Here is a 16152-nt window from a genome sequence, read left to right on the forward strand (position 1 = left end):
TCCCGTCACTCTGGTTGGGTGCGCATAGTAAAAAGTGCTCTTGGCAGCTAGAGAGTGCCGCGTTGACTGCTGCGCATGAAGAAATAACCACCTGCAACGTTTGGTTTAGGTTTTGGGTGCATTTTTAATTTTATTGCTTAAATCGCATTTTCTCGACGAGCTGAGCACGTTTTCTGGAATGTGCTCCTCCCGTCACTCTAGTTGGGTGTGTATAGTAAAAAGTGCTCTTGGCAGCTAGAGAGTGCCGCGTTAACCACTGCGCATGAAGAAATAACCACCTGCAACGTTTGGTTTAGGTTTTGGGTGCATTTTTAATTTTATTGCTTAAATCGCATTTTCTCGTCGAGCTGAGCACGTTTTCTGAAATGCGCTCCTCCCGTCACTCTGGTTGGGTGTGCATAGTAAAAAGTGCTCTTGGCAGCTAGAGAGTGCCGCGTTGACTGCTGCGCATGAAGAAATAACCACCTGCAACGTTTGGTTTAGGTTTTGGGTGCATTTTTAATTTTACTGCTTAAATCGCATTTTCTCGACGAGCTGAGCACGTTTTCTGAAATGTGCTCCTCCCGTCACTCTGGTTGGGTGCACATAGTAAAAAGTGCTCTTGGCAGCTAGAGAGTGCCGCGTTGACTGCTGCGCATGAAGAAATAACCACCTGCAACGTTTGGTTTAGGTTTTGGGTGCATTTTTAATTTTATTTCTTAAATCGCATTTTCTCGACGAGCTGAGCACGTTTTCTGAAATGTGCTCCTCCCGTCACTCTGGCTGGGTGCGCATAGTAAAAATTGCTCTTGGCAGCTAGAGAGTGCCGCGTTGACCACTGCGCATGAAGAAATAACCACCTGCAACGTTTGGTTTAGGTTTTAGGTGCATTTTTAATTTTATTGCTTAAATCGCATTTTCTGGACGAGCTGAGCACGTTTTCTGAAATGTGCTCCTCCCGTCACTCTGGTTGGGTGCGCATAGTAAAAAGTGCTCTTGGCAGCTAGAGAGCTCCGCGTTGACCACTGCATATGAAGAAATAACCACCTGCAACGTTTGGTTTAGGTTTTGGGTGCATTTTTAATTTTATTGCTTAAATCGCATTTTCTGGACGAGCTGAGCACGTTTTCTGAAATGTGCTCCTCCCGTCACTCTGGTTGGGTGCGCATAGTAAAAAGTGCTCTTGGCAGCTAGAGAGTGCCGCGTTGACCTCTGCGAATAAAGAAATAACCACCTGCAACGTTTGGTTTAGGTTTTAGGTGCATTTTTAATTTTATTGCTTAAATCGCATTTTCTCGACGAGCTGAGCACGTTTTCTGAAATGTGCTCCTCCCGTCACTCTGGTTGGGTGTGCATAGTAAAAAGTGCTCTTGGCAGCTAGAGAGTGCCGCGTTGACCACTGCGCATGAAGAAATGACCATCTGCAACGTTTGGTTTAGGTTTTGGGTGCAGTTTTACTTTTATTGTTTAAATCGCATTTTCTCGACGAGCTGAGCACGTTTTCTGAAATGTGCTCCTCCCGTCACTCTGGTTTGGTGCGCATAGTAAAAAGTGCTCTTGGCAGCTAGAGAGTGCCGCATTGACCACTGCACATGAAGAAATGACCATCTGCAACGTTTGGTTTAGGTTTTAGGTGCATTTTTTATTTTATTGCTTAAATAGCCTTTTCTGGACGAGCTGAGCACGTTTTCTGAAATGTGCTCCTCCCGTCACTCTGGTTGGGTGCGCATAGTAAAAAGTGCTCTTGGCAGCTAGAGAGTGCCGCGTTGACCACTGCGCATGAAGAAATAACCACCTGCAACGTTTGGTTTAGGTTTTGGGTGCATTTTTAATTTTATTGCTTAAATCGCATTTTCTCGACGAGCTGAGCACGTTTTCTGAAATGTGCTCCTCCCGTCACTCTGGTTGGGTGCGCATAGTAAAAAGTGCTCTTGGCAGCTAGAAAGTGCCACGTTGACCACTGCGCATGAAGAAATAACCACCTGCAACGTTTGGTTTAGGTTTTGGGTGCATTTTTAATTTTATTGCTTAAATCGCATGTTCTCGTCGAGGTGAGCACATTTTCTGAAATGCACTCCTCCCGTCACTCTTGTTGGGTGTGCATAGTAAAAAGTGCTCTTGGCAGCTAGAGAGTGCCGCGTTGACCACTGCGCATGAAGAAATGACCATCTGCAACGTTTGGTTTAGGTTTTGGGTGCATTTTTAATTTTATTGCTTAAATCGCATTTTCTCGACGAGCTGAGCACGTTTTCTGAAATGTGCTCCTCCCGTCACTCTGGTTGGGTGCGCATAGTAAAAAGTGCTCTTGGCAGCTAGAGAGTGCCGCGTTGACCACTGCGCATGAAGAAATAACCACCTGCAACGTTTGGTTTAGGTTTTAGGTGCATTTTTAATTTTATTGCGTAAATCGCATTTTCTCGACGAGCTGAGAACGTTTTCTGAAATGTGCTCCTCCCGTCACTCTGGTTGGGTGTGCATAGTAAAAAGTGCTCTTGGCAGCTAGAGAGTGCCGCGTTGACCACTGCGCATGAAGAAATGACCATCTGCAGCGTTTGGTTTAGGTTTTAGGTGCATTTTTAATTTTATTGCTTCAATCGCATTTTCTCGACGAGCTGAGCACTTTTTCTGAAATGTGCTCCTCCCGTCACTCTGGTTGGGTGCGCATAGTAAAAAGTGCTCTTGGCAGCTAGAGAGTGCCGCGTTGACCACTGCGCATAAAGAAATAACCACCTGCAACGTTTGGTTTAGGTTTTAGGTGCATTTTTAATTTTATTGCTTAAATCGCATTTTCTCGACGAGCTGAGCACGTTTTCTGAAATGTGCTCCTCCCGTCACTCTGGTTGGGTGCGCATAGTAAAAAGTGCTCTTGGCAGCTAGAGTGCCGCATTGACCACTGCGCATGAAGAAATGACCACCTGCAACGTTTGGTTTAGGTTTTAGGTGTATTTTTTATTTTATTGCTTAAATGGCATTTTCTCGACGAGCTGAGCACGTTTTCTGAAATGTGCTCCTCCCGTCACTCTGCTTGGGTGCGCATAGTAAAAAGTGCTCTTGGCAGCTCGAGAGTGCCGCGTTGACCACTGCGCATGAAGAAATAACCACCTGCAACATTTGGTTTACGTTTTGGGTGCATTTTTAATTTTATTGCTTAAATCGCATTTTCTCGTCGAGCTGAGCACGTTTTCTGAAATGTGCTCCTCCCGTCACTCTGGTTGGGTGCGCATAGTAAAAAGTGCTCTTGGCAGCTAGAGAGTGACGCGTTGACTGCTGCACATGAAGAAATACCCACCTGCAACGTTTAGTTTAGGTTTTGGGTGCATTTTTAATTTTATTGCTTAAATCGCATTTTCTCGACGAGCTGAGCACGTTTTCTGAAATGTGCTCCTCCCATCACTCTGGTTGGGTGTGCATAGTAAAAAGTGCTCTTGGCAGCTAGAGAGTGCCGCGTTGACCACTGCGCATGAAGAAATGACCATCTGCAACGTTCGGTTTAGGTTTTAGGTGCATTTTTAATTTTCTTTCTTAAATTGCATTTTCTGGACGAGCTGAGCACGTTTTCTGAAATGTGCTCCTCCCGTCACTCTGGTTGGGTGCGCATAGTAAAAAGTGCTCTTGGCAGCTAGAGAGTGCCGCGTTGACCACTGCGCATGAAGAAATAACCACCTGCAACGTTTGGTTTAGGTTTTGGGTGCATTTTTAATTTTATTGCTTAAATCGCATGTTCTCGTCGAGCTGAGCACGTTTTCTGAAATGTGCTCCTCCCGTCACTCTGGTTGGGTGCGCATAGTAAAAAGTGCTCTTGGCAGCTAGAGAGTGCCGCGTTGACCACTGCGCATGAAGAAATAACCACCTGCAACGTTTGGTTTAGGTTTTGGGTGCATTTTTAATTTTATTGCTTAAATCGCATTTTCTCGACGAGCTGAGCACGTTTTCTGAAATGTGCTCCTCCCGTCACTCTGGTTGGGTGCGCAAAGTAAAAAGTGCTCTTGGCAGCTAGAGAGTGCCGCGTTGACCAATGCGCATGAAGAAATAACCACCTGCAACGTTTGGTTTAGGTTTTAGGTGCATTTTTAATTTTATTGCTTGAATCGCATTTTCTCGACGAGCTGAGCACGTTTTCTGAAATGTGGTCCTCCCGTCACTCTGGTTGGGTGCACATAGTAAAAAGTGCTCTTGGCAGCTAGAGAGTGCCGCTTTGACTGCTGCGCATGAAGAAATAACCACCTGCAACGTTTGGTTTAGGTTTTGGGTGCATTTTTAATTTTATTGCTTAAATCGCATTTTCTCGACGAGCTGAGCACGTTTTCTGAAATGTGCTCCTCCCGTCACTCTGGTTGGGTGCGCATAGTAAAAAGTGCTCTTGGCAGCTAGAGAGTGCCGCGTTGACCACTGCGCATGAAGAAATAACCACCTGCAACGTTTGGTTTAGGTTTTAGGTGCATTTTTAATTTTATTGCGCAAATCGCATTTTCTCGACGAGCTGAGTACGTTTTCTGAAATGTGCTCCTCCCGTCACTCTGGTTGGGTGTGCATAGTAAAAAGTGCTCTTGGCAGCTAGAGAGTGCCGCGTTGACTGCTGCATATGAAGAAATAACCACCTGCAACGTTTGGTTTAGGTTTTAGGTGCATTTTTAATTTTATTGCTTAAATCGCATTTTCTGGACGAGCTGAGCACGTTTTCTGAAATGTGCTCCTCCCGTCACTCTGGTTGGGTGCGCATAGTAAAAAGTGCTCTTGGCAGCTAGAGAGTGCCGCGTTGACCACTGCGCATGAAGAAATAACCACCTGCAACGTTTGGTTTAGGTTTTGGGTGCATTTTTAATTTTATTGCTTAAATCGCATTTTCTCGACGAGCTGAGCACGTTTTCTGAAATGTGCTCCTCCCGTCACTCTGGTTTGGTGCGCATAGTAAAAAGTGCTCTTGGCAGCTAGAGAGTGCCGCATTGACCACTGCGCATGAAGAAATAACCACCTGCAACGTTTGGTTTAGGTTTTAGGTGCATTTTTAATTTTATTGCTTAAATCGCATTTTCTGGACGAGCTGAGCACGTTTTCTGAAATGTGCTCCTCCCGTCACTCTTGTTGGGTGCGCATAGTAAAAAGTGCTCTTGGCAGCTAGAGAGTGCCGCGTTGACCACTGTGCATGAAGAAATTGACCATCTGCAACGTTTGGTTTAGGTTTTGGGTGCATTTTTAATTTTATTGCTTAAATCGCATTTTCTCGACGAGCTGAGCACGTTTTCTGAAATGTGCTCCTCCCGTCACTCTGGTTGGGTGCGCATAGTAAAAAGTGCTCTTGGCAGCTAGAGAGTGCCGCGTTGACCACTGCGCATGAAGAAATGACCATCTGCAACGTTTGGTTTAGGTTTTAGGTGCATTTTTAATTTTATTGCTTAAATCGCATTTTCTCGACGAGCTGAGCACGTTTTCTGAAATGTGCTCCTCCCGTCACTCTGGTTGGGTGCGCATAGTAAAAAGTGCTCTTGGCAGCTAGAGAGTGCTGCGTTGACTGCTGCGAATGAAGAAATAACCACCTGCAACGTTTGGTTTAGGTTTTAGGTGCATTTTTAATTTTATTGCTTAAATCGCATTTTCTCGACGAGCTGAGCACGTTTTCTGAAATGTGCTCCTCCCGTCACTCTGGTTGGGTGCGCATAATAAAAAGTGCTCTTGGCAGCTAGAGAGTGCCGCGTTGACCACTGCGCATGAAGAAATAACCACCTGCAACGTTTGTTTTAGGTTTTGGGTGCATTTTTAATTGTATTGCTTAAATCGCATTTTCTCGACGAGCTGAGCACGTTTTCTGAAATGTGCTCCTCCCTTCACTCTGGTTGGGTGCGCATAGTAAAAAGTGCTCTTGGAGGCTAGAGAGTGCCGCGTTGACCATTGCGAATGATGAAATAACCACCTGCAACGTTTGGTTTAGGTTTTAGGTGCATTTTTAATTTTATTGCTTAAATCGCATTTTCTTGACGAGCTGAGCACGTTTTCTGAAATGTGCTCCTCCCGTCACTCTGGTTGGGTGCGCATAGTAAAAAGTGCTCTTGGCAGCTAGAGAGTGCCGCGTTGACCACTGCGCATGAAGAAATAACCGCCTGCAACGTTTGGTTTAGGTTTTGGGTGCATTTTTAATTTTATTGCTTAAATCGCATTTTCTCGTCGAGTTGAGCACGTTTTCTGAAATGTGCTCCTCCCGTCACTCTGGTTGGGTGCGCATAGTAAAAAGTGCTCTTGGCAGCTAGAGAGTGCCGCGTTGACCACTGCGCATGAAGAAATGACCATCTGCAACGTTTGGTTTAGGTTTTAGGTGCATTTTTAATTTTATTGCTTAAATCGCATTTTCTCGACGAGCTGAGCACGTTTTCTGAAATGTGCTCCTCCCGTCACTCTGGTTGGGTGCGCATAGTAAAAAGTGCTCTTGGCAGCTAGAGAGTGCCGCGTTGACTGCTGCGCATGAAGAAATATCCACCTGCAACGTTTGGTTTAGGTTTTAGGTGCATTTTTAATTTTATTGCTTAAATCGCATTTTCTCGACGAGCTGAGCACCTTTTCTGAAATGTGCTCCTCCCGTCACTCTGGTTGGATGCGCATAGTAAAAAGTGCTCTTGGCAGCTAGAGAGTGCCGCGTTGACCACTGCGCATGAAGAAATAACCACCTGCAACGTTTGGTTTAGGTTTTGGGTGCATTTTTAATTTTATTGCTTAAATCGCATTTTCTGGACGAGCTGAGCACGTTTTCTGAAATGTGCTCCTCCCGTCACTCTGGTTGGGTGCGCATAGTAAAAAGTGCTCTTGGCAGCTAGAGAGTGCCGCGTTGACCACTGCGCATGAAGAAATAACCATCTGCAACGTTTGGTTTAGGTTTTAGGTGCATTTTTAATTTTATTGCTTAAATCGCATTTTCTCGACGAGCTGAGCACGTTTTCTGAAATGTGCTCCTCCCGTCACTCTGGTTGGGTGGGAATAGTAAAAAGTGCTCTTGGCAACTAGAGAGTGCCGCGTTGACCACTGCGCATGAAGAAATGACCATTTGCAACGTTTGGTTTAGGTTTTAGGTGCATTTTTATTTTTATTGCTTAAATTGCATTTTCTCGACGAGCTGAGCACGTTTTCTGAAATGTGCTCATCCCGTCACTCTGGTTGTGTGCGCATAGTAAAAAGTGCTCTCGGCAGCTAGAGAGTGCCGCGTTGACTGCTGCGCATGAAGAAATAACCACCTGCAACGTTTGGTTTAGGTTTTAGGTGCATTTTTAATTTTATTGCTTAAATCGCATTTTCTCGACGAGCTGAGCACGTTTTCTGAAATGTGCTCCTCCCGTCACTCTGGTAGGGTGCGCATAGTAAAAAGTGCTCTTGGCAGCTAGAGAGTGCCGCGTTGACCACTGCGCATGAAGAAATAACCACCTGCAACGTTTGGTTTAGGTTTTGGGTGCATTTTTAATTTTTTTGCTTAAATCGCACTTTCTCGTCGAGCTGAGCACGTTTTCTGAAATGTGCTCCTCCCGTCACTCTGGTTGGGTGCGCATAGTAAAAAGTGCTCTTGGCAACTAGAGAGTGCCGCGTTGACCACTGCGCATGAAGAAATGACCATTTGCAACGTTTGGTTTAGGTTTTAGGTGCATTTTTAATTTTATTGCTTAAATCGCATTTTCTCGACGAGCTGAGCACGTTTTCTGAAATGTGCTCCTCCCGTCACTCTGGTTGGGTGCGCATAGTAAAAAGTGCTCTTGGCAGCTAGAGAGTGCCGCGTTGACCACTGCGCATGAAGAAATAACCACCTTCAACGTTTGGTTTAGGTTTTGGGTGCATTTTTAATTTTATTGCTTAAATCGCATTTTCTCGACGAGCTGAGCACGTTTTCTGAAATGTGCTCCTCCCGTCACTCTGGTTGGCTGCGCATAGTAAAAAGTGCTCTTGGCAGCTAGAGAGTGCCGCGTTGACTGCTGCACATGAAGAAATAACCACCTGCAACGCTTGGTTTAGGTTTTACGTGCATTTTTAATTTTATTGCTTAAATCGCATTTTCTCGACGAGCTGAGCACGTTTTCTGAAATGTGCTCCTCCCGTCACTCTGGTTGGGTGCGCATAGTAAAAAGTGCTCTTGGCAGCTAGAGAGTGCCGCGTTGACCACTGCGCATGAACAAATAACCACCTGCAACGTTTGGTTTAGGTTTTGGGTGCATTTTTAATTTTATTGCTTAAATCGCATTTTCTCGTCGAGCTGAGCACGTTTTCTGAAATGTGCTCCTCCCGTCACTCTGGTTGGGTGCGCATAGTAAAAAGTGCTCTTGGCAGCTAGAGAGTGCCGCGTTGACCACTGCACATGAAGAAATAACCACCTGCAACGTTTGTTTTAGGTTTTTGGTGCATTTTTAATTTTATTGCTTAAATCGCATTTTCTCGTCGAGCTGAGCACGTTTTCAGAAATGTGCTCCTCCCGTCACTCTGGTTGGGTGTGCATAGTAAAAAGTGCTCTTGGCAGCTAGAGAGTGCCGCGTTGACCACTGCGCATGAAGAAATTGACCATCTGCAACGTTTGGTTTAGGTTTTAGGTGCATTTTTAATTTTATTGCTTAAATCGCATTTTCTCGACGAGCTGAGCACGTTTTCTGAAATGTGCTCCTCCCGTCACTCTGGTTGGGTGCGCATAGTAAAAAGTGCTCTTGGCAGCTAGAGAGTGCCGCGTTGACCACTGCGCATGAAGAAATAACCACCTTCAACGTTTGGTTTAGGTTTTGGGTGCATTTTTAATTTTATTGCTTAAATCGCATTTTCTCGACGAGCTGAGCACGTTTTCTGAAATGTGCTCCTCCCGTCACTCTGGTTGGCTGCGCATAGTAAAAAGTGCTCTTGGCAGCTAGAGAGTGCCGCGTTGACTGCTGCACATGAAGAAATAACCACCTGCAACGCTTGGTTTAGGTTTTACGTGCATTTTTAATTTTATTGCTTAAATCGCATTTTCTCGACGAGCTGAGCACGTTTTCTGAAATGTGCTCCTCCCGTCACTCTGGTTGGGTGCGCATAGTAAAAAGTGCTCTTGGCAGCTAGAGAGTGCCGCGTTGACCACTGCGCATGAACAAATAACCACCTGCAACGTTTGGTTTAGGTTTTGGGTGCATTTTTAATTTTATTGCTTAAATCGCATTTTCTCGTCGAGCTGAGCACGTTTTCTGAAATGTGCTCCTCCCGTCACTCTGGTTGGGTGCGCATAGTAAAAAGTGCTCTTGGCAGCTAGAGAGTGCCGCGTTGACCACTGCACATGAAGAAATAACCACCTGCAACGTTTGTTTTAGGTTTTTGGTGCATTTTTAATTTTATTGCTTAAATCGCATTTTCTCGTCGAGCTGAGCACGTTTTCAGAAATGTGCTCCTCCCGTCACTCTGGTTGGGTGTGCATAGTAAAAAGTGCTCTTGGCAGCTAGAGAGTGCCGCGTTGACCACTGCGCATGAAGAAATTGACCATCTGCAACGTTTGGTTTAGGTTTTGGGTGCATTTTTAATTTTATTGCTTAAATCGCATTTTCTCGACGAGCTGAGCACGTTTTCTGAAATGTGCTCCTCCCTTCACTCTGGTTGGGTGCGCATAGTAAAAAGTGCTCTTGGCAGCTAGAGAGTGCCGCGTTGAACACTGCGCATGAAGAAATTGACCATCTGCAACGTTTGGTTTAGGTTTTGGGTGCATTTTTAATTTTATTGCTTAAATCGCATTTTCTCGACGAGCTGAGCACGTTTTCTGAAATGTGCTCCTCCCGTCACTCTGGTTGGGTGCGCATAGTAAAAAGTGCTCTTGGCAGCTAGAGAGTGCCGCGTTGACCACTGCGCATGAAGAAATGACCATCTGCAACGTTTGGTTTAGGTTTTAGGTGCATTTTTAATTTTATTGCTTAAATCGCATTTTCTGGACGAGCTGAGCACGTTTTCTGAAATGTGCTCCTCCCGTCACTCTGGTTGGGTGCGCATAGTAAAAAGTGCTCTTGGCAGCTAGAGAGTGCCGCGTTGACCACTGCGCATGAAGAAATAACCACCTGCAACGTTTGGTTAAGGTTTTAGGTGCATTTTTAATTTTATTGCTTAAATCGCATTATCTGGACGAGCTGAGCACGTTTTCTGAAATGTGCTCCTCCCGTCACTCTGGTTGGGTGCGCATAGTAAAAAGTGCTCTTGGCAGCTAGAGAGCTCCGCGTTGACCACTGCATATGAAGAAATAACCACCTGCAACGTTTGGTTTAGGTTTTGGGTGCATTTCTAATTTTATTGCTTAAATCGCATTTTCTGGACGAGCTGAGAACGTTTTCTGAAATGTGCTCCTCCCGTCACTCTGGTTGGGTGCGCATAGTAAAAAGTGCTCTTGGCAGCTAGAGAGTGCCGCGTTGACCTCTGCGAATAAAGAAATAACCACCTGCAACGTTTGGTTTAGGTTTTAGGTGCATTTTTAATTTGATTGCTTAAATCGCATTTTCTGGACGAGCTGAGCACGTTTTCTGAAATTTGCTCCTCCCGTCACTCTGGTTGGGTGCGCATAGTAAAAAGTGCTCTTGGCAGCTAGAGAGTGCCGCGTTGACCACTGCGCATGAAGAAATAACCACCTGCAACGTTTGGTTAAGGTTTTAGGTGCATTTTTAATTTTATTGCTTAAATCGCATTATCTGGACGAGCTGAGCACGTTTTCTGAAATGTGCTCCTCCCGTCACTCTGGTTGGGTGCGCATAGTAAAAAGTGCTCTTGGCAGCTAGAGAGCTCCGCGTTGACCACTGCATATGAAGAAATAACCACCTGCAACGTTTGGTTTAGGTTTTGGGTGCATTTCTAATTTTATTGCTTAAATCGCATTTTCTGGACGAGCTGAGAACGTTTTCTGAAATGTGCTCCTCCCGTCACTCTGGTTGGGTGCGCATAGTAAAAAGTGCTCTTGGCAGCTAGAGAGTGCCGCGTTGACCTCTGCGAATAAAGAAATAACCACCTGCAACGTTTGGTTTAGGTTTTAGGTGCATTTTTAATTTGATTGCTTAAATCGCATTTTCTGGACGAGCTGAGCACGTTTTCTGAAATTTGCTCCTCCCGTCACTCTGGTTGGGTGCGCATAGTAAAAAGTGCTCTTGGCAGCTAGAGAGTGCCGCGTTGACCACTGCGCATGAAGAAATGACCTTCTGCAACGTTTGGTTTAGGTTTTAGGTGCATTTTTTTATTTTAATGCTTAAATAGCATTTTCTGGACGAGCTGAGCACGTTTTCTGAAATGTGCTCCCCCGTCACTCTGGTTGGGTGCGCATAGTAAAAAGTGCTCTTGGCAGCTAGAGAGTGCCGCGTTGACCACTGCGCATGAAGAAATAACCACCTGCAACGTTTGGTTTAGGTTTTGGGTGCATTTTTAATTTTATTGCTTAAATCGCATGTTCTCATCGAGCTGAGCACATTTTCTGAAATGCGCTCCTCCCGTCACTCTTGTTGGGTGTGCATAGTAAAAAGTGCTCTTGGCAGCTAGAGAGCTCCGCGTTGACCACTGCACATGAAGAAATGACCATCTGCAACGTTTGGTTTAGGTTTTAGGTGCATTTTTTATTTTATTGCTTAAATAGCCTTTTCTGGACGAGCTGAGCACGTTTTCTGAAATGTGCTCCTCCCGTCACTCTGGTTGGGTGCGCATAGTAAAAAGTGCTCTTGGCAGCTAGAGAGTGCCGCGTTGACCACTGCGCATGAAGAAATAACCACCTGCAACGTTTGGTTTAGGTTTTGGGTGCATTTTTAATTTTATTGCTTAAATCGCATTTTCTCGACGAGCTGAGCACGTTTTCTGAAATGTGCTCCTCCCGTCACTCTGGTTGGGTGCGCAAAGTAAAAAGTGCTCTTGGCAGCTAGAGAGTGCCGCTTTGACTGCTGCGCATGAAGAAATAACCACCTGCAACGTTTGGTTTAGGTTTTGGGTGCATTTTTAATTTTATTGCTTAAATCGCATTTTCTCGACGAGCTGAGCACGTTTTCTGAAATGTGCTCCTCCCGTCACTCTGGTTGGGTGCGCATAGTAAAAAGTGTTCTTGGCAGCTAGAGAGTGCCGCGTTGACTGCTGCGCACGAAGAAATAACCACCTGCAACGTTTGGTTTAGGTTTTGGGTGCATTTTTAATTTTATTGCTTAAATCGCATTTTCTCGACGAGCTGAGCACGTTTTCTGAAATGCGCTCCTCCGGTCACTCTGGTTGGGTGCGCATAGTAAAAAAGTGCTCTTGGCAGCTAGAGAGTGCCGCGTTCACCACTGCGCATGAAGAAATAACCAACTGCAACGTTTGGTTTAGGTTTTGGGTGCATTTTTAATTTTATTGCTTAAATCGCATTGTCTGGACGAGTTGAGCACGTTTTCTGAAATGTGCTCCTCCCGTCACTCTGGTTGGGTGTGCATAGTAAAAAGTGCTCTTGGCAGCTAGAGAGTGCCGCGTTGACCACTGCGCATGAAGAAACGACCATCTGCAACGTTTGGTTTAGGTTTTAGGTGCATTTTTAATTTTATTGCTTAAATCGCATTTTCTGGACGAGCTGAGCACGTTTTCTGAAATGTGCTCCTCCCGTCACTCTGATTGGGTGCGCATAGTAAAAAGTGCTCTTGGCAGCTAGAGAGTGCCGCGTTGACCACTGCGCATGAAGAAATAACCACCTGCAACGTTTGGTTTAGGTTTTGGGTGCATTTTTAATTTTATTGCTTAAATCGCATTTACTCGACGAGCTGAGCACGTTTTCTGAAATGTGCTCCTACCGTCACTCTGGTTGGGTGCGCATAGTAAAAAGTGCTCTTGGCAGCTAGAGAGTGCCGCGTTGACTGCTGCGCACGAAGAATTAACCACCTGCAACGTTTGGTTTAGGTTTTAGGTGCATTTTTAATTTTATTGCTTAAATCGCATTTTCTCGACGAGCTGAGCACGTTTTCTGAAATGTGCTCCTCCCGTCACTCTGGTTGGGTGCGCATAGTAAAAAGTGGTCTTGGCAGCTAGAGAGTGCCGCGTTGACCACTGCGCATGAAGAAATAACCACCTGCAACGTTTGGTTCAGGTTTTAGGTGCATTTTTAATTTTATTGCTTAAATCGCAATTTCTCGACGAGCTGAGCACGTTTTCTGAAATGTGCTCCTCCCGTCACTCTGGTTGGGTGCGCATAGTAAAAAATGCTCTTGGCAGCTAGAGAGTGCCGCGTTGACCACTGCGCGTGAAGAAATAACCACCTGCAACGTTTGGTTTAGGTTTTGGGTGCATTTTTAATTTTATTGCTTAAATCGCATTTTCTCGACGAGCTGAGCACGTTTTCTGAAATGTGCTCCTCCCGTCACTCTGGTTGGGTGTGCATAGTAAAAAGTGCTCTTGGCAGCTAGAGAGTGCCGCGTTGACCATTGCGCATGAAGAAATGACCATCTGCAACGTTTGGTTTCGGTTTTGGGTGCATTTTTAATTTTATTGCTTAAATCGCATTGTCTCGACGAGCTGAGCACGTTTTCTGGAATGTGCTCCTCCCGTCACTCTGGTTGGGTGTGCATAGTAAAAAGTGCTCTTGGCAGCTAGAGAGTGCCGCGTTGACTGCTGCGCATGAAGAAATGACCATCTGCAGCGTTTGGTTTAGGTTTTAGGTGCATTTTTAATTTTATTGCTTAAATCGCATTTTCTCGACGAGCTAAGCACGTTTTCTGACATGTGCTCCTCCCGTCACTCTGGTTGGGTGCGCATAGTAAAAAGTGCTCTTGGCAGCTAGACAGTGCCGCGTTGACCACTGCGCATGAAGAAATAACCACCTGCAACGTTTGGTTTAGGTTTTAGGTGCATTTTTAATTTTATTGCTTAAATCGCATTTTCTCGACGAGCTGAGCACGTTTTCTGAAATGTGCTCCTCCCGTCACTCTGGTTGGGTGCGCATAGTAAAAAGTGCTCTTGGCAGCTAGAGAGTGCCGCGTTGACCACTGCGCATGAAGAAATAACCACCTGCAACGTTTGGTTTGGGTTTTAGGTGCATTTTTAATTTTATTGCTTAAATCGCATTTTCTCGACGAGCTGAGCACGTTTTCTGAAATGTGCTCCTCCCGTCACTCTGGTTGGGTGCGCATAGTAAAAAGTGCTCTTGGCAGCTAGAGAGTGCCGCGTTGACTGCTGCGCATGAAGAAATAACCACCTGCAACGTTTGGTTTAGGTTTTGGGTGCATTTTTAATTTTACTGCTTAAATCGCATTTTCTCGACGAGCTGAGCACGTTTTCTGAAATGTGCTCCTCCCGTCACTCTGGTTGGGTGCACATAGTAAAAAGTGCTCTTGGCAGCTAGAGAGTGCCGCGTTGACTGCTGCGCATGAAGAAATAACCACCTGCAACGTTTGGTTTAGGTTTTGGGTGCATTTTTAATTTTATTTCTTAAATCGCATTTTCTCGACGAGCTGAGCACGTTTTCTGAAATGTGCTCCTCCCGTCACTCTGGCTGGGTGCGCATAGTAAAAATTGCTCTTGGCAGCTAGAGAGTGCCGCGTTGACCACTGCGCATGAAGAAATAACCACCTGCAACGTTTGGTTTAGGTTTTAGGTGCATTTTTAATTTTATTGCTTAAATCGCATTTTCTGGACGAGCTGAGCACGTTTTCTGAAATGTGCTCCTCCCGTCACTCTGGTTGGGTGCGCATAGTAAAAAGTGCTCTTGGCAGCTAGAGAGCTCCGCGTTGACCACTGCATATGAAGAAATAACCACCTGCAACGTTTGGTTTAGGTTTTGGGTGCATTTTTAATTTTATTGCTTAAATCGCATTTTCTGGACGAGCTGAGCACGTTTTCTGAAATGTGCTCCTCCCGTCACTCTGGTTGGGTGCGCATAGTAAAAAGTGCTCTTGGCAGCTAGAGAGTGCCGCGTTGACCTCTGCGAATAAAGAAATAACCACCTGCAACGTTTGGTTTAGGTTTTAGGTGCATTTTTAATTTTATTGCTTAAATCGCATTTTCTCGACGAGCTGAGCACGTTTTCTGAAATGTGCTCCTCCCGTCACTCTGGTTGGGTGTGCATAGTAAAAAGTGCTCTTGGCAGCTAGAGAGTGCCGCGTTGACCACTGCGCATGAAGAAATGACCATCTGCAACGTTTGGTTTAGGTTTTGGGTGCAGTTTTACTTTTATTGTTTAAATCGCATTTTCTCGACGAGCTGAGCACGTTTTCTGAAATGTGCTCCTCCCGTCACTCTGGTTTGGTGCGCATAGTAAAAAGTGCTCTTGGCAGCTAGAGAGTGCCGCATTGACCACTGCACATGAAGAAATGACCATCTGCAACGTTTGGTTTAGGTTTTAGGTGCATTTTTTATTTTATTGCTTAAATAGCCTTTTCTGGACGAGCTGAGCACGTTTTCTGAAATGTGCTCCTCCCGTCACTCTGGTTGGGTGCGCATAGTAAAAAGTGCTCTTGGCAGCTAGAGAGTGCCGCGTTGACCACTGCGCATGAAGAAATAACCACCTGCAACGTTTGGTTTAGGTTTTGGGTGCATTTTTAATTTTATTGCTTAAATCGCATTTTCTCGACGAGCTGAGCACGTTTTCTGAAATGTGCTCCTCCCGTCACTCTGGTTGGGTGCGCATAGTAAAAAGTGCTCTTGGCAGCTAGAAAGTGCCACGTTGACCACTGCGCATGAAGAAATAACCACCTGCAACGTTTGGTTTAGGTTTTGGGTGCATTTTTAATTTTATTGCTTAAATCGCATGTTCTCGTCGAGGTGAGCACATTTTCTGAAATGCACTCCTCCCGTCACTCTTGTTGGGTGTGCATAGTAAAAAGTGCTCTTGGCAGCTAGAGAGTGCCGCGTTGACCACTGCGCATGAAGAAATGACCATCTGCAACGTTTGGTTTAGGTTTTGGGTGCATTTTTAATTTTATTGCTTAAATCGCATTTTCTCGACGAGCTGAGCACGTTTTCTGAAATGTGCTCCTCCCGTCACTCTGGTTGGGTGCGCATAGTAAAAAGTGCTCTTGGCAGCTAGAGAGTGCCGCGTTGACCACTGCGCATGAAGAAATAACCACCTGCAACGTTTGGTTTAGGTTTTAGGTGCATTTTTAATTTTATTGCGTAAATCGCATTTTCTCGACGAGCTGAGAACGTTTTCTGAAATGTGCTCCTCCCGTCACTCTGGTTGGGTGTGCATAGTAAAAAGTGCTCTTGGCAGCTAGAGAGTGCCGCGTTGAC

The sequence above is a fragment of the Syngnathus scovelli genome, chromosome 18 (genome assembly GCF_024217435.2).
Source record: "Syngnathus scovelli strain Florida chromosome 18, RoL_Ssco_1.2, whole genome shotgun sequence".
NCBI classification, from domain to species: domain Eukaryota; kingdom Metazoa; phylum Chordata; class Actinopteri; order Syngnathiformes; family Syngnathidae; genus Syngnathus; species Syngnathus scovelli.